Consider the following 25700-nt stretch of genomic DNA (forward strand, 5'->3'; position numbering starts at 1 on the left):
TGCTGCCCTGTATCCACGGCTCCTCCCATCCTGGCAGGCAGCATTTGGAATGTCCATGCTCATTCATTAAGTACATTCAGTTGGGTTAAATGTTGATACCAAACCAACTACTCGGGAAGGGAAAGGCTGTGGCCCTTTTTTCGTTCTTGCAGACCAGGTCCACCGGCTTGCTGGCTCCCTGCTGCTAACTGGACGGAGACTCGAGAAGCCTAGCCCAGACCTGAAGTCCAGAGGCCCCAGTTGGCCTCGCAGTGGCCCCATTTGCCCTGTTCACCATCAGGGAGCCAGCAAGCCTCTTTAGGCCACGGTTCCTCTTCTTAAAATGAAGATATAATCCCCGTTCATCCTAAAGGAAATCAACCCTAAATATTCATTGGAAGGACTAATGCTAAACTGAAGCTCCAATACTTTGGCCACCTGATGCAAAGAGCCAACTCATTGGAAAAGGCTGTGATGCTGAAAAAGATTAAGGGCAGGAGGAGAAGGGGGTGACAGGATGAGATGGTTGGATGGCATCACTGACTCAATGGACATGAGTTTGAGCAAGCTCCGGGAGACGGTGAAGGACAGGGAAGCCTGGCGTGCTGCAGTCCATGGGGTCGCAGAGAGTCAGACACGACTGAGCGACTGCACAGCAACAGACCCCTGTTGAACCAGGTGAATCCTGGTCCGGGGGAGGGAAGGCAGATGGGGTGTGTAGAGGCCCTTTCGGCCACGCACGCTGCGCAGGCACAGAGAATTGGGGTGTTTATTAGTTTCTGCAGGACTAGGTGAAGGAGGCCCTGTTTGCTTTGTGTCATTGCCCAGCCACTGAGCTATTCAGTGGAATTCTAAAAAGACGGCCAGATGGGCCTTTGCTGTTGTTGGAGGATGCGCAGAACGCTGAATGAGAAAGGCTCGTGGTCTTCAGGCCACCCCCAGGCCTCTGGGAGCCTCGTGGCTGCCACACCAAGTCCTCTGCTGGGACCTGATGTTGTCACCCCATTTCATCCCCCCGACTGTCCCCTGGGATAGGTATCACTGTCCCCACTTTCCACATGGGGAAACAGGACTGGAGGGTGGAGTCAGGTGCCCAAGGAGGGTGGAGCCCAAGTTTTGGGAAGGCAGCATAGCCTAGGGCGGGGAGGGCCTGGCAGACCTCATTGGTGGCAAAGGGCCTCATCCTTGCTCTGCCTACAGAATCCCCAAAAGGACAAAACCCCTGGCCTCACGGTCCTGGCACAGGCCTGAGTGCCTCGTGCAGGGCCACAGGCTGCCCTTGCCCCTGCCCGCGTGTCAGAGCAGAGGCAGGTTTAGTCACGCTTCGTCTCTGTCCACTCCACATTTGAACGTAAGACGGGAATGAACACACGGCCACGAAGGATCCCGCTGGGGGCTTGCGTGGTAGGACAGACCTCAATCCACTTCCGTTTTCTCCAGGCAAGCACTTCTAGGGATTTCAGACCTCCTGCTGTGTTCTGCACTTAAAATAGAAGATGATGGAAAACTTGAAAAGCGCTGTGGTCGTGCTTTGACGGAGTTATATGATGAGTAAAGGAGAGCCAAGCCAGCCTGATTGCCTAAGGCTTATATTTCTTGAAGATTTTTTTCCCTTCCACCTGGCTGGAGAAATATTAGCTATTCACTAACATTTCAAAATACAGGCAAAATTTTGCTCACATCCTGACAGCAACTCTGTGCCCTCGCGTGAGTCTTTAAAATGTGAACCTGCCCTTATATTGTTCCCTTTTCTCCTTTTTTGTTGAATCAGTTCATTTCAGTCACTTAGTCGTGTCTGACTGTTTGCGCCCCCATGGACTGTAGCATGCCAGGCTTCCCTGTCCATCACCTGAAATAGAGACAGAATTACTTCAAGTGGTTTACAGCAAACATGGCATCAAATATAACGATTTTAAATGTATATCATAAACTAAATATATCCAAAGCCAATACAGAGATGCTGTTGATATCCAGTTGCTTTTCTGGAAAAGTTTGAGTGGTTCCAGTTACTAAAGTCATCAAGTTATTACAGTAATGGTTATAATCTGTTACTAAAATACTATTGGGGGGATTTCCCTGGAAGTCCAGTGGTTAAGACTTAGCTGTGATGTCGCGAAGCACCACTGGCTATGTCACAACTAGAATCTTTCCTCATAGAACTCAGGTCTCTTAATAGGATGGTGTCGGCTGAAAAATGCCTTAATAGTACTTTCCTCCTTTTCTGTACTTGGAATAGAATCTGAATACTATCCCCTGTAAAGCCTTGAGAATGTTTTCATTTGTGCAGATTTGGTTAAAGTTCTAAAATAATACGTAAGCTGTGGGTGCATGCTCAGTCGCTCAGTCATGTTCAACTCTTTGCGACCCTGTGGATGATAGCCCTCTAGACTTCTGTCCATGGAATTCTCAGGCAAGAATACTGGAATGGGTTGCCATTTCCCCCTCCAGGGGATCTTCCTAGCCCAGGCATTGAACCCACGTCTCTTGCATCTCCTTAGGAAAGATTAAAATTGTATGATTGGCAATTTTATTTCTTTACTTGAGGCACTTAGTAGACTAGATATGGGAAACCTGGAATATTCGATACTCAGGATAAAGAACACAGTCTTTGTAAATCTCTGATATAACCTCTCTTCCCATGAATATCCTGGATCACCAAGATCACCATGTTGCCACCTAATCCTGAGCCATTTCTGTGTTCAGTAAATCCAGCTTTCCCATGAGGTGGTTTCCTGTAGCAGTCTATCAGTTCAGTTCAGTTGCTCAGTTGTGTCTGACTCTGAGACCCCATGGACTGCAGCACGCCAGGCTTCCCTGACCATCACCAACTTCCGGAGCTTGCTCAAACTCATGTCCATTTAGTCCGTGATGCCATCCAACCGTGTCATCCTCTGTTGTCCCGTTCTCCTCCTGCTCTCAAATTTTCCCAGCATCAGGGTCTTTTCCAGTGAGTTGGTTCTTCACATCGGATACCAATCTATGGATCTATATTTTTTGTTGTTGTTGTTAAAGCAAAGAGTCTTATCAATATTAAGAACTGACTCATCTGTTTAATTTCTCAGTAATTACATCTGCCTTTATTATTTTAGTTTTTATTGAAAGTTTTTTCAATTCTGTAGTGCTCTACAGTTTTCAAAAGCTTTACACATATGATTTCATGTGATCCCACAATAACCCTTTTTATAAATTCTGCCTGCCCCTGCATTCCACCTTCCCTGCCCCCTCTGGTAACCACTAATTTGTTCTCTGTTCGATGCATCTATAGTTTATTAGGATCTCTAAAGCTTTACTCATAATCAATATTGGCCTACATAATAAATCTTTACACATAAATGGAGACTTGTCACAAACAAAAATTATCATATAAAATGCTCTAATCTATAGTGAAATGACCAGGGATATACATAAATCTAGTTAAGAGATGTGGATTATTTGAAGCACATAGCTAACTAGCTGTCTGAGTATAACATAGCAGTTAACTTCATTGCCCTTTTTTATCAGCCCAGCCAGGTCCAAATGCCCACTCTTCTAACCAGAATGTTTCGACAAGCCTAAATTTTCTTTATGTTTACTATGCAATCAATAACAGTGCTCAGGGGCACCACCTTATTTAAAATCCTGTCTGTACAGAGCCTTTTTCAGCTTGTAAAACTGTCACCATCTTGGTTACCTGGCAGTAATCTGCAAAATTGTCCTCTACCTATGCAAGTTGGGAATGCCAGCAGATAGATGACAGGGAGGAACAGGGCCCCCTCTGAAGACTGGCATGTGCTCTTCTGCAGAGTGCTGCACCCTGGCTTCCCTGTCCCCAGATCTGAGGTCACCGGAGCAGCACTTCCTGTGTCATTCCCCAGGCTGAATATAGCTGCAGTCACCATGCACCCCAGGGTAATGAAGAGCTGTGTTTCCCTTACTGGTGCAAGAGTCCCAGTTTAAACCACAATGAGTTACCACTACTCTACTATGAAAAAAACAAAACAGCAAGTGTTGTCAAGGATGTGGAGAAATTGGAACACGTGTACACTGTTGGTGGGAATGTAAAATGGCACAGCCATTATAGAAAAAGAAAAATGACAACTCAAAAAATGAAAAAAGAATTACCACATGATCCAGCAATTCCACTTTTGGATATGTATCCCAAAGAATCAAAAGCAGGACCTCCAAGAGGTATTTGCAGACCCATGTTCATAGCAGCATTCTTCATGATAGCCAAGCTGCAGAAGATATCTATAGATATCTTCTATGATATATCCAGATCAGATATATCCAACTGCTATGTCCAACTCAGATATCCATAGATGGATGAATGGATGAACAGGATGTGGTCTCTGCATAACACAATGGGATATTAATCAGCCTTTAAAAAGAAGGAAATTCTGGACTTTCCTGGCAGTCCAGTGGTTAAGACTCCTTGCTTCCAATGCAGGGGGTGTGGGTTCAATCCCTGGTCCAGGATCTAGGATCCCACATATTGCATGGCGTGGCCAAAAAGTTTCAAAAAAAAGAATAAGAAATTCTAATGTGTCCCTTGAGGATATTATGTACTTTGAGGACACTATGCTAAGTGAAACAAGTTCCAAAAAAAAAAAAAAAACCTCTGTCATTCCACTCGTATGAAGTATCTAGAGTGGTCAAATCCATACAGAAAGCAGAATGGTGGTTGCCAGGGGATGCAAGAGGGGGAGATGGGAAGTTAGTGTTTAACAGGAATGGAGGTTCAGTTTTGTAAGATGAAAAGAGTTTAGTAGATGGAAGGCAATACATATATACTTACTGCCACTGAACTGTACATTTTAAAATGACTAGGATGGTGAATTTTATTTTTATGTATATTTTACCAATTTTTTTTTAAAGCAAATTATCCTGGTTTAAACCATAAACTATATAGCCACACTAATTATAACTAATTCTGAATATGTGTCAGTGTTAGGAAACATTTTTGACATAAACCATTCATTTCCAACTATGGAATAAGAGCTCTGGTTATGAAGGCAGATGGGGAAGAGTTGAAAGGACATTTGTTTGGAATGGGTGGTGACAGGCAGCAGTTCACATGAGAATCGGCCACCAGTGAGGGGAAATCTAACTTCATCCTTTCATTGACTCGAGGCTGCAGTTCTTTGGGAAAGAAGGCTCCCTGCAGTTTCTAGAATGCTAATCAGGGGGCCAAGGAAGAGGCTCAGACAACCAGGCCACCCCCAGGAGCCTTCGCCCCTGGACTGAGCCCTCCTCCAAGGCCTACATCACCCCGCAGGCCTCCCCTGTCCTCCAGACTTAGCTGTGACTGCTTCCTTCTGAAATGCCCTCCTCCATTTCCGCTCTACCGTCCCTGATGCAATGCTGCTGTGGTTGTTGCCCACTCAGTCATGTCCTCCTCCTTGTGACCCCATGAACTGCAGCACACCAGGCTTCCCTGTCTTCCACCATCTCCTGGAGATTGCTGAAACTCATGCCCATTGAGTCAGTGGTGCCATCCAACCACCTCATCCTCTGCCGCCCCCTTCTCCACCTGCCATCAACCTTTCCCAGCATCAGGGTCCTTCCCAATGATAGCTCTTCCAATCAAGTGACCAAAGTGTTAGAGCTTTAGCTTCATCATCAGTCTTTCCAAGGAATATTCAGGGTTGATTTCCTTTAGGATTAACTATTTGGATCTCCTTGCAGTCCAAGGGACTCTCAAGAGTCTTCTCCAGCACCACAGTTCGAAAGCATCAATTCTTCGGCATTCTGCCTTCTTTCTAGTGTAACTCACACATCTATTCATGACTACTGGAAAAACCATAGCTTTGACTATGTGGACCTTTGTTGGCAAAGTGATGTCTCTGCTTTTCAATATGCTGTCTAGGTTGGTCATAACTTTTCTTCCAAGAAGCAGGCAAATTAAAATTTAAAGAAGAAACCCTGGGTCCCCTAAAAAGTCGGCCCTCCCATGAGGGGAGCCCAGGACCGGTGCTCCTTCAAGGTCTGGGTCCCTCTGCTGTGTCGCTCCTGTGTGAGAGTGCCCCACTGATTCTCCCCAGGCCACCATCCTCCACTGGCCTCATCTCCTCATTAGCTGATAAACTTCTGGAGGGAGGTATGACGATGGTGTCTGAAATCTCTCTGGTTCCGTGACAGGTGTTTGACCACCAGCAGTGGGTGGTCACTGTAGCTTATTTTCCATTTGCTGTCACCGTGCTGTGACTTCAGTTACTATTTAGCGTGTTCCTCGTTAACCTTCTCCTTTCAGGCTTCGTGCAGTGCATCCTCATGGTAGCTCCGGCGTTAGCTTTCTGAGGAAGATCACCTGTTGGAAGTTTTCGTTTTTGTTTTTTAATTTGGCCGTACCGGGCCTCAGTTGTGGCAAGTGGAACCTTCATTACAGCGTGCAGGATCTTTAGTTTTGGCATGCGGGATCTAGTTCCCGGACCAAGGATCCAACCCAAGTCCCCTGCATTGGGAATGTGGAGTCTTTACCACCAGACCACCAGGGAAGTCCCTGTTGGCAGTCTTAATGCTAGAACCCTAGTCAAGGCAGGCTTCTCCAGGAAACTCAGGTCTTAATGAGTTCACCCCTCATAAGGGTAGAGTTTCTGAGGGGCTGGGTCACTTGGCCCCATGAGCAGCTCCCTAAGAGGAATCTGAAATGAAACTTGATGTGTGCTGAAGACCTCACCTCCCTCTCCATCCTCCCTACATGTTCTAAAAAGGGTAAGCTGCATCCAGGACGGTGTTAGTCACTCAGTCATGTCCGACTCTTTGCGACCCCCCATGAACTGTAGCCCACCAGGCTCCTCTGTCCATGGAATTCTTCCAAGCAAGAATATTAGAGTGAATAGCCATTCCCTTCTCCAGGGAATCTTCCCAACCCAGGAACTGAACCCCGGTCTCCTGCATGCCAGGCAGATTCTTTATTGTCTGAGCCAACAGGGAAGCCCCTCCAGGGCAGTAGGAAGATCCAATAAGGGCTGCAGGAGTAGAATTCCTTTCCGAGGCACTTTTCTACCTTGCCTGTGGAATGAGATTAAAAGTGGAAACAACAGTGAGCACAAGCTTGGAAAGTCACCTCTAGCTGTAAAGATCCCACTTTGTTTCTGTGAAACACCCCAAGGAGGGCAGGTACTTATTAACTCCAACATTATCCCCAAGCCTGTTGTGTTGCACAAAATAACATTTTCCACTGTCTGCTGTGCAACTGCGGCAGCACACAGCTAAGGGCAGGTGGAGCTCTGCCACTCAGGAGGTGCTAAAGGCCCTTTGGTGTGGACACTCTCTACACCTGCTCTGGAAACCAGTTCAATACATTTTATAGAAATTCTCATCTCTAACTATGGCCACATTAGGTTTCTACATTAGCTGGCAGTGTTGCAGTTGTGGAGATGTAAACAAATTTTGTTTCACTGGGAAAGTGGTTACATAAGGCTTACTTTCATCCCTTTCAGCTCATTCAAAAGCTTTAAAAGGCAACATTTTAACCCTGAATTTTATGAGTTTGAAATAGACACAGATGGTATCATCCTTTTATTTTGTGACTATGGTCTACTGAAACTATGGTCAACTGAAAACCAACGCCCAAGCTAAAAGTTGAGAATTATGTTTTATTCGGTAGACAAAACTGAGGACTTAAGCCCGGGACAAAGCATCTCAGATAGCCCTGAGGGACTGCTCCAGAGGGCGAAGGGAGGAGCCAGGATATATAGGAATGTTTGCAACAAAGACCAGGTAGTCAGAACTTCACGAGATTACTGTTTTAACTAAAGAAAACCAGATATCTCAAGTTAAAGATCTTAGCACTTTTGTATTCTTGGCAAAATACAAGAGTCAGGGGCTCATTGAAATCATTCCTTTGATGTGCACCTCAGCAAACTGGAGCCAGTATCCTGCATTTTCTCATCCTGAGTCTCCTTGTGGGGCACTCTCTGGGTGGTTGAAACAGCTCTAATGTCCCTTTGTTTACTGATACGGCAACATTTTTTTTCACTGATAGTATGCTTCCATGAAAATGTCTGTTGTATTACATTGATCTTAAAATACAGTGTAGGCAACCTGAAATATGAACTCCCAGATCCTCAGACTTCCCCATCTGTGATTAACTGTAGTTAATCTTCTCACATGTTATTCCATCTCGGATCCTGTCAAATAACCCAGAAGACACTGTGCACAACTTCGAGCAGGAAGTCCCTACATGTTACTTAATGGTGATGCTGTTTGCCAGACATGCCAGACTATACATTTCATTCACAAACATCCCAGGAGTGTTTCCTCCATGCTTGGCACCACACGTTTTCTACAATGGATGGATTAGAAAGATCACAAACCTTAGGCTGCCAGATTTAGCAAATAAAGATACAGGAATAACTTTGGGATAAGCATATCCCTAATATTGCATATTATCCATTGTTTATCTGAAATTCAAATTTCAGAGGGTGCCCTGTATTTTATCTGGGAACGCTACAGACAACATATCTTGATCGAAAGTCTATTTAAAAAGTAATCTGTGAAACTATCTGATCATCATGGGAAATTACATCAGAAAATGTCCAGATCTTGGAGGGCCATGTGTATACAAACTATCCGTGCAGCTTAAATCACAATTCTGTCTCACTCTCCAAGAGTGCTTTTTTGAAAACTAATTTTCTCTTTTTTCAGACAATAGAATAAGCACCTCACTCCCAGTAGGACAGTGCACAAGGATTCTGTTTGATTTTCCAGACGATTGTGTGTCTTTGTGCCTGCAGAGAGTGTCATCCTTGGAACAAGTGTTGGCCTATTTGGAAATCCACGTTGGGGGGAGGTGGGTACCATTTGCAGATCAAAGGGACCTGACTGCACTCCTACCCCTCCCTCCGCATCCCCTGCCCACCATCCATGTCCTGATGGAAAACATCAGGCTCCCCTTTACAGGAGGCACGGACCGCTGCCTCAGCACTCTGCTGACCCTTTGGTGCCATTTCTGCTTTTGCTGAGTTATCTGTGCCAAGGCCTGTCTGTTTTCAGTAAAGCAGAAGCTTTCTCTTGCTGCCACTGAGGAGAATTCCTGACCTGTTTCCACGTCTGGGAGGAAGCCACAGAGATTTCTGTGCTGACCTGTAAGAGCTACGGGGGATGGGCACAGCATGCCCTGCCAGCATGTGGCCTTCGGGCTGTGAGGTTCTCATTAATGGGACCACGTGCAGATGGCACTTCCGAGCTCTGTGTCTTGAGCCCTATTACTCCCTCGGTTATCACATCTCATTAATTATTCATTGCCTAACTTTCTTCCAGAGGTAATTAATGAGATAAGTTACACACGGCAATGGTAGTAAATATTATAATATAAAAGCAATTACTGAAGTGGCAATTTTAATTCGAGATTATTTTAGTTACATGGGAGTCCAACTTATTTAAAATCCTTTCTCTGCGGAGCCTCCTCTGAGCTTCCAAAGCTGTCACCACCTTGGTTACCTGGAAATAGTCTGCAGAATTTTCTTGCACCTTTACAGCAGTAAGCTAAGTAAGGGCATTCGAGCAGATCAGTTACCAGTAAATTACAGGCAGGATCTGCCCCTACCCGCCAACAGGAGCCTGGAAGACAGCCTGTGCATTGAGCACTGTGTTTCAGAGGAGGACAGAGGTGGAGGAAACCTGCATTCTAAGCAGGACCAGCTTCATGGGCCACTGACCGTGCAGTGTCATACAGCCCCATGCTCAGACTGCCCACGCTTGGTTTAATGCTCTGCAGTTGTCCTCCTAAAATTCTTAAGAGTTTGTTCCTTGCATCTGTGTTTTGTAAGCAAAGTCCAGTGGGACCATGGGGCATGCAGCAGGGGCTTGGAGCCCTTGGCTCTGGGTAGACCACCTCCCTGTGATGGGCTCTCAGAGTCTGCCTCCCTTGGTCCCACCTAGGGCTCCCCTCTCCACTCTGCAGTTCCTGGTGCCATCTCGTACCCCCTAGCAGGGCATGGACACAGCTGGGTCGGGAGGGCAGCACACCTGGGGCACTGCAAAGCCCTTTCCACCCCGAGCTGGCAGGACTGGGGTCTGTCCAATGGGCAGCTGTTCAGGGTCAAGCCTCTCCCCCAACCTGACGCCAGTGCCTCATGTGTCCTGGTGCAAAGGCCACAATACTTTAGAGGTCACCCCCTGCCCGTGTTGGTTGGGGTTGTGAGCGTATGGGGAGGGGAGGTGCCTGGCTCAATGTCACAACCCCCAAGCCAGGGCACCACCTGATGAGACCTCCAGTTCAGTTCAGTTCAGTCGCTCAGTCGTGCCCAAGTCTTTGTGACCCCATGAATTGCAGCACGCCAGGCCTCCCTGTCCATCACCAACTCCCGGAGTTCACCCAGATTCATGTCCATTGAGTCAGTGATGCCATCCAGCCATCTCATCCTCTGTCGTCCCTTTCTCCTCCTGCCCCCAATCCCTCCCAACATCAAAGTTTTTTCCAATGAGTCAACTCTTCGCATGAGGTGGCCAAAGTACTAGAGTTTCAGCTTTAGCATCATTCCTTCCAAAGAAATCCCAGGGTTGATCTCCTTCAAAATGGACTGGTTGGATCTCCTTGCAGTCCAAGGGACTCTCAAGAGTCTTCTCCAACACCACAGTTCAAAAGCATCAATTCTTCGGCACTCAGCCTTCTTCACAGTCCAACTCTCACATCCATACATGACCACTGGATAAACCATATCTTTGACTGCCTGGGCTTATATTCACCCCACAAGTGCCCCAGGGCTCAGAGAGCATGGTGTGAAATAGCAAAGAAAAAATGCTGTGGCCCATTGAAAGGCCACAGAAGAAAAGAGGGGCGCTGTATCTTAGTGGTGTAATGACACTAATTTCCCTGCCTCCTGAATCAGAGGCTCACTTACTCGTTTTGCAGTGAGCCCCTTCAAATTAAGTGACAGTCCTGGCTCCAGGGCCTAGGGACGCCAGGTCACTGGCCTTATGGAGCATAAGGCAAGTCCCATCTTTTAACTTAAGATCCTCATGGGGAGTGTTCTTTCAGGTGACACTCTGAGGTTCCAAATGCACTCTGCTCCTTGGACTCGCCCAAGGTGCGCACTGCCAGCTGTGCCCTAACATCAGACCTCCCTCCTGCCTCCTGTGATCCCCCTTGCTCCTTTTTCCTTCACTGGGAAAAGGAAAGTGAAACAGCCTTTGAGGCAGAGTGGGTCTGATCAAGGGGACACACGGGTCTGAAGCGGGAGCTCCCTGCTGGCAGGAGCCGTTCCCCTGGACAAGCGACAGGCTCTCTGCCTTTCACCAGAGCTGAGCTGGGGCCCGGACTGCACTTCCGGCCTTCATCCTGGTGTCCGGGGAAAGGACACGCTGCGGCCCTGCAGGCCTGGCTCGTCCATGGCTGATGCACAGGCCAATTCAGGCCCTCCCAGAACAAATCATCTCATCGGGCAGGGACGAGAAAGTTTGATTGGCCTGTGGTGCGATGTTTGGGGATGCTCTTCCTGTCAGCGGGCTGCACATCCAGGGAGAGGGACTGCTCAGTTTCTCCCCCAGGATGGCGCTGGAGAGTCACAGGACTTACTTGGCACTGTGCATGCGTGCATGCATGCTCAGTCGTTCACTTGTGTCCAATTCTTTTGTGACCCCACAGACTGTAGCCCACCAGGCTCCTCTGTCCATGGGATTCTCCAGGCAAAAATGCAGGAGTGGGTTGCCATGCCCTCCTCCAGGGCATCTTCCCAACCCAGGGATCAAACCCATGTTTCCCGCGTTGGCAGGGGGGTTCTTTACCACTGCACTGTCTGGGAAGCCATGCTCGGGAATGATAAAACAAATAAAGTTATAATATATTTCCCACATTCTCATTTATTTCATTCCCCTTTCCTTTTCTTACCTACCCCTCTCCACTGTCCTCCCTCTTTGATCAACGTGGCAGTGAAAGTGCCTTTCATTGTTAAGCTAAGCTTAAAGAGACAAAGGCATGGCCTGAACATCTTTGTTGGTTTTGGCTATTTTAAAATTGTATTTTCTTTTAATTTGTATTTTGTGTCAGAGCATAGTTGATTAACACCGTTGTGTTAGTTTCCGATGAACAGTTAGTAATGCAGTTATACATATACATGTATCTATTCTTTTTCAGATGCTTTTCTCACTTAGTTCATTACAGAATATTGAGCAGAGCTCCCCGTGCTATACGGGGTCCCGTTCTATAGTGGGTCCTTTTTGGTTATCCGTTTTAGATATACCAATGCGTACATGTCTTTCCTCGACTGGAATGTCATTGTGGTGTTGCCCCTAGCTGGGTTTCTCTCATTCTCTGCCTCTGTCCGTGGGGGTTGCTTTCTGCCATGAGGTCTCCCTCAGTGTTCTCTTGTGGACACAGCCTCTGAAGAGTGTTTCTGTAGGGCCACACTGTAAAGGTGGTTGGAGAGGAGCCTGCCTCCCTATTGATATGCCCCCTCCTCCAGCTGCGGCTGCACCGGAGTGAGGCTGGAGAGCCCTGGTCCAGCGTTTTTCTCAAGAACATCCCACTCAGAATAGCCTTGCTGTTTTAAATGACATAGAACACTTGCTTATAGAATTTCATCTCACGCAGTCCAGGAAATCCGTCAGTCCCTGTCTGTTTTTCCAGCTCTGTTCATCATTCTTGTGCCCAAAAAGAAGGGCTAGAGTGCGGGGATCTGCAGAACTAGGCTTGAGGGGAGGAGCGCATCTTGTCCACGTGGTGCTAGAGAACCCAGATACCTGAGGAAAGGCGCGCGCGAGCGAACTGCGCATGCGCAGGCCACAGGGCCCCTGCTCCTGCGTTCGCAGGAACCTGCTCACTGGTCCCAATTATCAAGAAAGACGCAGGATCACAGGCGCGGGCCCCTGGGACCAAAGTAAATTAAGTAATTAATTAAAGGGCTACTTGATACCAGACTCTGGAGACTAGGAGGAAGGATAAATAGTACCGCCTCCGGTCTGAGCCTGTTTCACTTCACCCTGCATACCCGCCCTGATGGGTCTGTCCGGCCTTGGCTTCGCACCCATTCTTCGACCCCCTTGCCCAAGGCTTGCCCCATCTCTACTCTAGAAGATAAATCGCACCTTGTGTTCAGCACTCAGCCTAGCTCCCACTTCTCTGTGGACCCCCCCTCCCCCCGCACTGGATAACTCTGGCCCTCCCTATTCCCCTGGTCCCCCCTATTCCCCTGGCCCCTCAACTGTCAGCTCTAAGGATTTTATTACACAGTTCAACACTTGACATACACTGTCTTGTTTGGAACCTTGTTCTGGACCCTCCAAATCAGAGGGTGTGGATTTGCATGGTGCATTTCTCCCCCACCATGCTCAGAACAATGCCAGACAGGTGTGGGTGCAGACCCACAGTGCGAGGAAGGAGCCTGGCAAATTCTACATGGCAGAGGAACCCTACTGACCTAAGACAAAAGGAAGTCCAGCTCTGGATGTGGCTGGATTTAGGCAGGTGATGCCTTCAGCTCATCTTGGAAGTCGACACACAGCAAGCTAAGAAATCTCTAGTCCCCAGCACAGCATCTAACGTAACAGAGGCTCAGTACATAGTTGTCAAGAGAGTGCCTGTGATCACCTGGGCTTGTAGAGGTAGGTGTTTGTTTCACATGTGCTCGACCGTTATATAGACACCTCCATGCACGTTCAGGAAGAAAACACAGGGACAGCATATTAGAGTCCACTCAGGACTAACTACCTGTAATAAGTCATCGTGGCTGTGGGGGCCCTTGTTCACACCTCCCATGGCACATCATCCTGAATGAGGGAAAGAAAAAGAATTCCATAGAAATGAACATGTGTGTGCTCAGTTGCTCAGTCATCTCTGACTGTGGGTCCATGGACTGTAGCCAGCCATGCTCCTCTGCCCATGGAATTTTCCAGGCAAGAATACTGGAGTGGGTTGCCATTTCCTACTCCAGGGGATCTTTCCCACCCAGGGATCCAACCTGCATCTCTTTCATCTCTTGCATTGGCAAGTGGCTTCTTTACCATTAACGACACCTAGGAAGCCCAGAAAGGAGCCTGTCATCTCATTAGAATTCTATTAGGCATTTCTCAGGATAAGTAGCTAAAATGAGGATCATTGGATTTTTGATTAATTATATATTTATCAGAGAATATTAGTAGTGAGAGGAACTTTAGAAATCATCTGATCCAAGCCCATGTCTTAATTGATGGGGAGGTGGAGACCTCCAGGGAATGACTATGACCCAGGATTGCAGGTTTCCAGGCTGAACCTCAGCTGGACTGATTCACCAAGCTCACCTTGATGGAGATGTGGCAAGGATTTGGGAAGTTAGGATCACATAGATAGTGCAGGCATTCTGGATGATGGTCTTCACTTCCTTACAAAGAGAACCCTCTATTCAGTTCATCTTACACTGAGCTGCAGGTTCTTCAGGGGAAGTTGGTTAGGCGCCAACCCTAAGAAATGTCTGTTGATTGGTCCAACCCAATATTTGTGGTCTTATCACTCTTACTGTGGAACTAGTTTAGCCCTGGTCACATGATGCAGTTCAAGCCAGCTTGACATGAGGGGTAGTCTGTGCAATGAGGGAAATAAGATAGGACCATCCCTTTTCCTGGACGTGGGCAGCTCTGTGTGATAACTGTCGCAGCCATCTGAGAGCAGTGAGGAGCATCAGCCTGCAGACAAGTCAAGGATGGCAGTGAGAGGACATGGAAAGAAACTGGGTCCCTGCTGGGGCCCCGGAGTCGCTGAGTTTGCCGGTCCTGGAAACTCCCCTCTCTGGGGGCTTCTTACTGTGAGGCCCGCATGTCCTTCCTTGCTGGGTTTCTGCTTATTTTAACTGCTGCCCATGTTCCCTGTCACCAGACACGGTCCGTCAGCTCTGCTCTGTTACACAGCCTTTCAAAAGGCCCTTCTGAAGAGCGCTTCCTGCAGAAACACCTGAATAATACTTGACACGTTTGCCCTGAGAGTCCTCATCCGGGGAGCAAATCCAGCCTGGTTGACAACGGCTCACGAGATCACAGCTTGAGTGGGCACGGCCACAAGTCTGGGTTCACATACTGTCATTTGGTTTCCATAAAAATCGCTTGTGCTTGTCATTCTTAAGTCTTGTATTCCTTGGTGAGATGCAAATTAAACACCACGTCATGCTGACATGAAGAAGCTTGGTTTATTTGCTTTAAACACAGGAGAGAAATGGGATTGATGTATTCAGACAGAGATGAGGGTAGGAGGAGGGTTTTCAGGAGACATTCTTGATTCCAGCTGGGCGCTGCCAGTCTCTCTGGGCCCCACCAGCCTCCCTTGGGACCTGCCTTTGACCTTGTTCAAGGTCCCAGCTGTCTGGAGCTCTGCACTAAAACAGCAAAGTCTATGGAAATAGGAGACCTCTAAGAAGTAGTGTTGGAAAGCTCATTTGCTGTGTCACCTTCGACAGTCTTTTTTCTGGAGAGACAGAGTAGCTAATCTCCCAGGTTCCTTCCTGATCACACATCTGACAATCCCGTGAAGTGACCAGAGATGGGTAATATGAGCTAAGAATGCCAGTAAACTGGAGGAATTCCTATCTGTTTGGGCTGCCATGTTGGAAGAAGTATGAGAGTTATTAAAAATTAAAGGAGACTACTGTTAACCTTAGGTATTGGGCACTTACTATATACTTGGCACTGTGCTAAGAACATTATAAGCATGTTCTCATCTAGTCCACCTAGCAACCCCATGAGGCCGACACTGTTATTACCCCCTTAATCCAGGGAGGCAGCTGAGAGGCTCAGAGAGGGTCAGCAACTTCCCCAAGGTCACACAGCGAGCAAGCAGAGGAGGTCAGATGTCTGTCTGGGTCTGTCCAGTTCTAAAGTTTACACTGTATTCTGCCTCACATGGTAAAAATTCTCTAGATGTGCCCAATGTGCCTGAGGCCAGAAAGGCTGATAATTTAACCCAGTCACTGAGAAAGTCTGGGAACTCAGAGAGTACAAGTTAGCCTGAGGAGCCTGGGATGGATCTGTGGTGCAGCCTTCTTTCTCCACCAAGCGTGCACCTGTGCTGTGAAGTGGATGTGATGATTCTCTTATTATGTAGGATTATCGTGTGGCTCAGAGGAGGGATCTGAAAAGAAAATGCTTTGAAAAATTTTAATAAACCATATACATTGAAGCATCTATTATTAAAAATAGTCAAGTAAAGATAAAAAATAGGCTAATCAACTACATCCAAATTAAAAGTGTTTTGCTGCAAGCGACATCATCAAGAAAGGGAAAAGAGTACCCACACAGAGGGGAAAATATTTTCACATTGTGTATCTGACTTTTATCCAGATAGTAATAAAATTATGTTAATTTTATTAATATAATATACTCACATTAATAATAAAATTAATAACATGTAAATGGGACTTTTATCCAGATAGTAGCTCTGCCAGGGGAGGCATTGTGCTTGGGGGTCTTTCTGGCTTCCCATAAAGTGAGCTGTTGCTGCATTGCAGCTCCAGTCCCAATTGTGAAGAGAAGGATGTTGAGTTCCTGGCTTTGAAATGCTCTCTGAGCCAAGAAAGGTTTTTCAACTCAGCTTCACTGGCAGGACCACCCACCTGACTCAAAGGGAAGCAAGTTTGCATCACCAGAAGGCAGCAGTTTCTGGGCAAGTCTCTTAAACGCTGCCAAGGGCTGCACGATAATGCAGCTGCAGGCTGGTTTTGCTTGGCTGTAAGGTTCAGAGATGGTCTAGCCCAGCCAACAGGCTTTTGGAGAAGCATTCCACAAGGGTGCGAGCCCAGTGTCCTCTAAGACCCTAACTCACCAGGTCTCCCAGCTTAAATCCTGTCTGTTACTCAAACAAGAGGTGCAGATATTTCTCGACTTCCCAGTGATATTTACAGACCTGCCTGCACCCCCTTTTAGACTTTTAGACTTTTGTTATTACAAGAGTGGTATGTTTCAAGTGATAAGTTCTAAAATTTCAAGGAACAAATAATTCTCATACTATATAAGCTTTACTATAGATAGGAGACTATAAAAGGTGAAACGACATCCAATATATTCTTTTAAGCTAAAACCACCATGTTGCAAAATCTGCCAAAAATTGTTCCCAAAATATGAAATGCTCTGTGCTGTGCTTAGTCACTCAGTTGTGTCTGACTCTGCGACCCCATGGACTGTAGCCTTCCAGGCTCCTCTGTCCATGGAGATTCTCCAGGAAAGAATACTTGAGTTGCCATGCCCTCCTCCAAGGGATCTTCTAACCCAGGGATCAAACCCAGGTCTCCCGCATTGCAGGCGGGTTTTTTACCAGGGAACACAAAACATGAAATGGATAAATGTAGATATATGTCAAGTTCACCTATAAATATAGGTCCTCCCCAAATCCTAACTAAAATACTAGCAAGCTAAATTCAATAATATAGTAGTAGAATAATGTTCCACAATGTAATGGACATTTAAAAGGAAGCATGTTATATTGGTGAAAAAATGAAGAACTGGGAAAAATAGGAATGTTTGAAAAATAGTTATCCTCATCATTCCACCTTCTGAAAATATCCACAGTTAATATTTGAATATGTATCCTTCCAGTGTTTTGCTCTGTATGTGTAATATTTTATGTACTTCCGGTCATGCTACTTTGTAGCCAGCAGATTGTCCAGGAAAGACCAGGCACATATATCACGTGAGGTTAGATGACGGCCTTCACTAATTTGACAAAGAGTTCAGCAACACAGCAGAGAAAGCGCTGCCCCATAGCTAGCACAAGTGCACCCCAGCTGCCCTTGGAGGTTGTAGCAAAGTACTTACATCTCAGTGCTTCTGCACTTGGGTCTCACAAACCCCGTCAAAAAGACTTACACAATCTGTGTTCTTAATACTCGCATGTCAGAACCTGTTTATAGACAAGTGGGACCCTCTGATTCTTAAGCTTCAAAACCCTGAGTCAGTAAAACCCTATTCTCTCTTCCAGGGGAAGAAGCGGGATTAGCACGTAGGTATTCCTGGTCCATTTCTCTGCCCTCAGAAGACAGACATACTGAAAAGCCCATTGCCTCACAAATGCAGAGTGAGAATTTTTCATGGCAGTAAATATTCTGCCCTAATATGTTTATAATAACTGCATAGTACTACCTTCCCTCATAAGAATGTATAGTTATTTATTTAACTGGTCTCCCGTTTATGGGCATTTTGGTTGTTTACCAATCCTTTCCTATGGATTGTAGCCTGACAGGCTCCTCTGTCCATGGAATTCTCCAGGCAAGAATACTGGAGTGGGTTGCCATTTCCTTCTCCAGGGGATCTTGCCGGCCCAGGGATTGAACCTAGGTCTCTTGCATTACAGACATATTCTTTACCATTTGAGCCAGTAGGGAAGCCCATTGCAAATAACATAAGAGCATATATCCTTGTAGATACAGGTTTTACACATCCCTGATTGTTTTCATGGGATAGCTTTCTGGAAATAGAATCTCAGCTCTGTCCCTTATTAGGAACTTTGTTGTCCCTACCTAGAAAGAGACAGGATATTGCGCACCCTCTAAGAAAGAGACAGAGGCATAAAGTAACAGAAAACCCCAGGGTCTCAGGTCTTAAGACCTGAGTTCCTGTTAGGGGTTATGGCTGTTGTCCTCCCCTGGGGTCTGCATGCTCCATTCTGATTTATTTATAGAACTTTCCTTTGTTTGATTTTGTATATTAGTGAAAAATATGCAGTTTTTGCATTGTCAACAAGTGGTATCAAGACTTGTGTTAGTTTTTTCTATAGCTGACTTCACGTACTTTATGATTCTATACGGCTCTGATGGCTCACCGGGTAAAGAATCCGCCTGCAATGCAGGAGACACAGGCGATGTAGGTTTGATCCCTGGGTTAGAAAGATCCCCTGGAGGAGGGCACAGTAACTCACTCCAGTATTCTTGCCTGGAGAATTCCACGGACTGAGGAGCTTGGTGGGCTGTAGTCCGTGGAGTTGCAAATAGTTAGACGTGACTGAGCAATGAGGCAGGCACGCATGCATGCCCGGTTTCTGATGGTTCACTTCTTTCCCTGGAGAAGCTGAAAGAAACCAACTCCTCTGTGGCAGGCTCTCTGCCTGGCTAAGTGCCTATCCGCTCCCTCCTCCGCAAACCGCACACGTACTACACGCACACGCACACGCACACGCACACGCACACACACGCTATAGCTCTGCAGCACCTGGCACCAAGTGAATTCTCAACAAAGGTCACACAGGATCATCCTTTACCCCATGCCATTTACTCTGAACATAAATTTAAAGACACGCCCTCCTTTTTATCCTTAACATTTCTACAATCCCAGTTCAAGTCATTTTTCTCACAAGACTATCCATGTAGGTGTTCTTTCTAGCTTTAGTACGCAGAGTTTTAAAATCAGAGCTTAATTTCCACAGTAAATGTCTTTTGACTACACTAAGGAATGCCTACTTTGCCTGGGTGACAGAATGGGCAGTGACTATAGAGGAGACCTGCCCGGTGGTCTCCTACATCGGCTTTTAACACAGTCAAACAGTGCTGGAGTTTGGAAGTACTGAGGGAGGGTTCCTTCTGACTTGATAAATACTGTTTTTAATTTTTATTCGAGTATAGTTGATGTACAACGCTGAGTCAGTTTCCGGTGTACAGTAAAGTGAATCAGTTATACATCCACGTATATCCACTCTTTTCTTAGATTCTTTGCCCATGTTTTCCCGGAGTATTGAGTAGAGTGCCTTGTACTGCACAGTAGGTCCTTATTAGTGATCTCTTTTGTTTGTAGTAGTGTGGATATGTCAGTCCCCATCTCCCAATTTATTCCTCCTTGGTAACCATAGGAGGGAACTTCCGCCTTTGTTCTCGACAGTTGTGACTCTGTTTGTCATCGTAAATAAGTTCACAGGTACTTTTTTTGGGATTCTACATATAGGCAATGTCATATGATATTTGTCTGTCTTTGTCTGACTTGCTCCGCTCAGTATGACGATCTCTGGGTCCATCCAGGCTGCAGCACATGGCATTATTTCATTCTTCTTATGGCTGAGCAGCATCCCATTGCGTGCGTATACGTCTTTATCCGCTCCTTTGTTAGTGGGCATTTAGGTTGTGTCCATGTCTTGGCTTCCACTTGACAAATATTGAGCGGTTCCTATTCGGGAATAAGATGCAGATATACTTCTCTCTATTCCCCTTGTAGAGCACAGCTAAAATCTTCAGGTAGTATGTATTAAAAAATCATAAGACTGAAAGATGGAGAGAAGACGTACCAGCCAAGAACTCTGGGCCTGAGGAAAGACACGGCCGTGGGCTCCCTGCATGTGTGTGCCTGCGCGCATGCTCAGTCCTGTCCAACTCTTTGTGACCCCATGGACGGTGGGCCACCAGGCTCCTCTGTCCGTGGGATTTCCTCATATAGCCTGGACTAGCTGGAGAAGCTGGCAACCTGGAACTTTGAGATGTTGCAACTCATTCCTGGAGAGTGAGTGCGAGGTAACCAGAGGAAGAAAGGGAGAAAGGGGCTTTCTGACACAGAAAATAACATATGCAAATGTACCCAGGTTGTCAAAGTGATGAGATTTATTACAGCTAAGGTTTGGGGGTGGACCCATGGAGGAACTGCCAGAAATGTAATCAAGGCCAGACCATGAAGAGCTTCAAAAGCCATGTTTAATACAAGACTTGTTCCTAGAGGTATTACAGAGTTTTGGTGGTGGTGTTCGGTCGTTCAGTCGTGTCTGACTCTTTGCGACCCCATGGACTGCAGCACGCCAGGTTTCCCTGCCCTTCACCAGCTCCCAGAGCTTGCTCAAACTCATGTCCATCAAGTTGGTGATGCCATCCAACCACCTCATCCTCTGTCATCCCCTTCTCCTCCTGCCTTCAATCTTTCCCAGCATCAGAGCTAACAAAAACTTTTAGTCCAAGACCAACAGTCCTGCCAGTTTTATATTTGGAGGGATAATTCCAGCAACAGCAAACCTCCTTGTGCCAGCTTTTCCATGGTCACATCTCCTAATGTGGTTATTGGAGCCTCCCTGGTGGCTCAGCGGTAAAGAGTCCACCTGCCAATGAAGGAGAATCGGGTTCCATCCCTGGGTCAGGAAGATTCCCCTGGAGAAGGAAATGACAACGCACTCCAGTATTCTTGCCTCGGAAATCCCAGGGACAGAGGTGCTGGGCAGGCTACAGTCCATGGTGTCGCAAAAGAGTCAGGTACAACCGAGCAACCAAACAACAGTGTGGCTATAGTTTTAGATCAGTTGGTGTCCACAGAGACAGCATCAGGAAAGAGGACCGACGCCAGGGCAGTGATCATGGTTTAGAGAGCAAGCCTGTGTTAGTTCATACAGAGTGCTGAGTGAGAAGGAGCGGGACCTCTCCTAAACTATTATCCTTCAATCCATCTCAACAGCACGCTGGGCATCACAGTTACCCACACAGTGCCCGCCAGGCACAGAGCCAGCCTCCACGTTCCTTGTTAGTTCACAGCTCATGAAGGACTTTGGGTATTTATCCAGGTCCCACAATACACTTGGCAGGAGGGCCTGTGCTGTGAGATCTAGGCATCTGGGGTCTAGGTCTCTTCTCTGACCATTGGTGCTCAGACTCAGCCCAGGCCAGATTTCAGTCGCTGCAGCCAATGGAAGGGGCAAGGCAAGCAATTTGTTTAGAGTGAAGCTAAGACACTCCCAAATGGGTATTTGGTCTTGGCCACTTCACAAAACAGGCAAAACATTTGTTGAAATAAAAATACCAAAAGGAAATAAACCATCCAGGGGAGAACTGGGCTTACATTACATAGCACATGAAATTTTGAGTACGTTTAAAGACATTCTTTTCAAGGAGAGGTATTAACACTGGAAAAGTACAGGAGGGACTGAAATCCCCTTACTTGTTTTTGGTGGTGTTGTTTTTTTAAAATAGAGAAGAAAGATTGTTTTTCTTGTTTGGTTGCTAAGTCATGTCTGACTCTTTGTGACCCCATGGACTACAGCATGCCAGGCTCTTCTGTCCCTCCCTATCTCCCAGAGTTCGATCAGATTCATGTCCATTGAGTTGGTGATCCTATCCAACCATCTCATCCTTCACCCCCTTCTCCTTTGCCTCAGTCTTTCCCAGTATCAGGGTATTTTCCAATGAGTTTGTAACCGTTTTGAAAGGTTAAATCCTTATTTTTTCTATTGATTTTTTCATTCAGTAATCACAGATCAGTTCAGTTCAGTCGCGCAGTCATGTCCGACTCTTTGTGACCCCATGAATTGCAGCACACCAGCCCTCCTGTCCATCACCAACTCCCAGAGTTTACCCAAACTCATGTCCATCAAGTCGGTGATGCCATCCAGCCATCTCATCCTCTGTCGTCCCCTTCTCCTCCTGCCCCCAATCCCTTGCAACATCAGGGTCTTTTCCAATGAGTCAACTCTTCCAATGAGGTGGCCAAAGTATTGGAGTTTCAGCTTCAGCATCAGTCCTTCCAATGAACACCCAGGACTGGTCTCCTTTAGATGGCCTGGTTGGATCTGCTTGCAGTCCAAGGGACTCTCAAGAGTCTTCTCCAACACCGCAGTTCAAAAGCATCAATTCTTCGGTGCTCAGCTTTCTTCACAGTCCAACTCTCACATCCATACATGACCACTGGGAAAACCATAGCCGTGACTAGATGGACCTTTGTTGGCAAAGTAATGTCTCTGCTTTTTAATGTGCTATCTAGGTTGGTCATAACTTTCCTTCCAAGGAGTAAGCGTCTTTTAATTTCATGGCTGCAATCACCATCTGCAGTGATTTTGGAGCCCAAAAAACTAATCACATGTGATCACCTATTATGTCCCAGGCACTGTGCGAAGTTCGTTGACACAAAGGCTTTTATTCCATGATCTCAGTAATATCTTCATGTCCACATATTTTCAAGGACACCATGATCCGGAAATGGCATAGGGTCCAAGAACTCTCCTAAAAATTGCTCAATGCTGTGTCATCATGACAGTTCGATCCATGGTATCATTTCAGGAAAAAGTTACTTTTTAACTTAAGTTGAAAAAAATTGTTAATGTCTTTGGTATGGAAACATGACAACTAGTCAGCACACTAAAACTCGCAGTTTGCAGTTTTAAATATATAAAGCCTGAAATCTTCTTGTAGGAGGGTATGCTCAATATGTCTTTTTCCATCATCTTAATTCCACTACCTCAAAGAGCTTCTCTGGTTTAAGCGAGCCCATCCTTCTCTTGCATCTGCCTGCAATGCAGGGGACCCGGGTTTGATTCCTGGATCCGAAAGATCCCCTGGAGAAGGAAATGGCAACGCACTCCAGTATTCTTGCCTGGAGAATCCCAAGGACAGAAGAGCCTAGCAGGCTACAGTCCATGGGGTCACAAGAGTTAAACATGGCTTGGCAACTAAACCACCACCATCCTTCTCTCTGTTCTCATCTGCTGTGATGACCATCCCTGGCTTCTTTATTCTGCCACAGCGGCTTCCACTCGTGGCAAAGATGGTCACTACACTGAGTCCGAAATGACCAGCGTTCCCCAGTGACCCCCAAGAAGGCTATTTAATGGAGCAGGTTTTATGGAGGTCAGGGCAGTTACCTTAATCCAAAAACCGAAGCCTCCAGAGCCCTTGCAGACAGGCCTGCCTCCATCCTTGATATGGATCGTCATATCAAAAGCCACACAGTCTCTACCCAGACCATGGAAACACGGATGTATTCAGTCCTGACCCCAGAGGCAACAAGAGCCTCACAGCCCTTCAAAGCAAGGCAGGAAGAAAACCTAAAATTCTTGGCTCTCCCAACTGTTTCAAAAGCAAATAATAGTTATGCCAGCAAAGCTGTCATTTTAAGTGAATTTCCTAATATAAGGAAGGAAAACATAAAACTCTTAAGGCTTTTCTGCCAATCTGATTCAGATCAGAGACTCCGTCTCCCTGGGCTAGTGGGTCTCATTACGACAGGACAGCGGTCATAAAAGAAAGGCGGCACAGTAACTGTTTAATGGACATTTTCCCAGAAATTAAAGGGCCACTCTTCAAAAGACAGTCAGCTTGTGGTGCAGGCCCCAGGGAACTGCACACACGTTGCTGCCTCTGCTGCAGACACAGCAACCAGGTACACCCAGCGCCAGCCTCATGCGTCCTTTGTTGTGGGGATGAAAGCCAGAGAATGTACCGCTTGGTGATCAAAGCCTTTGACCATCATATAAAACCAATCAAAATGTTCTTTATTTCTCTCAATTTCCTGGACTTCAGCAGATGTCATTCCAGAGTGTGGCAGGCAGACAGATCTCTTTCCTCCAACGTGTGTTCTCTGGCTTTGGGGAGTTTTTAGGTTTGGGTTTGTGTTGGTTGGGTTTGGGAAGGTTTTTGGTTTTTTGCAGTTTTTCCCCAGTGTTTTGGGGACCTGCTGACAAACCGTTAACATGGATCCCAAACGTTCATGTTCAGTTCAGGATCTAACAGCCTTTTCTTTATGATTCCATTGATAGTGGTCAATTTGACTCGGCCCCTAGGAAAAATGGATTTTAGTTCATAAGGGAAGAAAGAAATATTATAACCCTTTGATCACTAACCGCCCCTTCCCAGCCTCTGTCTAAAGATCCAGGAGTCCTCACTCAACACCAGAACAAACCGCAGGCTGGGAAAGGAATCATTTTAGTTCAGGCAAGGTGTCGAGCTGCAGATGCTGCCTGATGGTGAAGAATTTTGTCGGACTGTTTGGGTACAGACCGTGACACTGGCAGAAGAAACAAAAACCACTGGGGAAGATTATGTTCAAACTCCACTTTTCCTTAAACCTCCAATTCAAAGCAGTGCTTTGATTTGTAGGTCCATCCGGCAAGATCATTTCTTGTCTTATCCTTCTTCTGAAAAGCAAGATCCCAGTGCATTTTAGCCCCCTCCCCCCGGCCCCTACACTGAGGATTTATAGGAAATCTGTCCCCTGGCAAAGCATTTGTCAAAGATCTAAGGGGCGGGTGAGAAGGGTCCTTTACCTTGCCCTGGCTGCTTTTGCGCTTGAGACCATAATCTCTGACAAGCTCACTTGCATGCAGTCCTGTTGATTTGATGGTCACAAGAGGAAGAAGCAAGCCAATATGTGCTGACTCAACATTTAAGAAGTAGTCACTGCATTTTCTGGGTTTAGTGTTTGACCTCGAAAAGGACAGAGTCAGGTGTGTTTCAATGCAATTAATAACGGACACTGAAGATGTTGGCTATTTTGTGAGTACCAGAACTTTATGGCTCACTGTTTGGGCGGATGTGTGTTATTTGCATTTTTGTGGTTAATTAATTGCCATGAGGAGGATCCATGTTTGCTGTTCTCTTTGAGTTTCTAATTTGAGTATAGACCTTCCTGGCAGATTTCAGCGTGGATATGAACATCGAGTATAATTTGAAATGGTATTGCTGTATGCCAGTGAACTGGAGTTGAATTTTAAAGTCAGAATAAATAAAAACTGTGTGAGTGAGGGATCTCCAGTTCTCTAATAAAAGGCTCAAAGGAAAAGTACTGTTTAGACAGCAGCCCAGCTCCTGTAAAGACGACGGCACTGGATGCTACTGGTGGGGAGAGGTAGGAAGCCAGACAACTTGGTCCGTCCCTCTGTGTCTGGAACCTTCCAGAAGGCCGTGCAAGCACAGAGCAGGACACTGTGCCCTTCCTCACAGCCCACTTCCTAAAATAAAGCAAACAGACCTTTTCGTTCTTTGCAAAATATTTCAAGCATTTTGGATTTCCTGGCTTTTATGGTCAATGATTGGAATCGGGGATGCATTTGAAAAGCCATTCCCAGAAACAGCAGCGAAACAGGGACAGTCCTCCTGCAGCGACGTCACCTCCTTTTC

At 46.4% G+C, this 25700-nt stretch overlaps 1 protein-coding gene across 1 annotated transcript in view; it reads left to right on the top strand.

Moving 5' to 3' along the window:
* AFF3 (ALF transcription elongation factor 3) overlaps positions 1–25700 on the top strand; it is a 565373-nt gene that overhangs the window by 487007 nt on the left and 52666 nt on the right. The window lies entirely within an intron of this gene.

The sequence above is a fragment of the Capricornis sumatraensis genome, chromosome 1 (assembly GCF_032405125.1).
Source record: "Capricornis sumatraensis isolate serow.1 chromosome 1, serow.2, whole genome shotgun sequence".
In the NCBI taxonomy this organism is placed as follows: domain Eukaryota; kingdom Metazoa; phylum Chordata; class Mammalia; order Artiodactyla; family Bovidae; genus Capricornis; species Capricornis sumatraensis.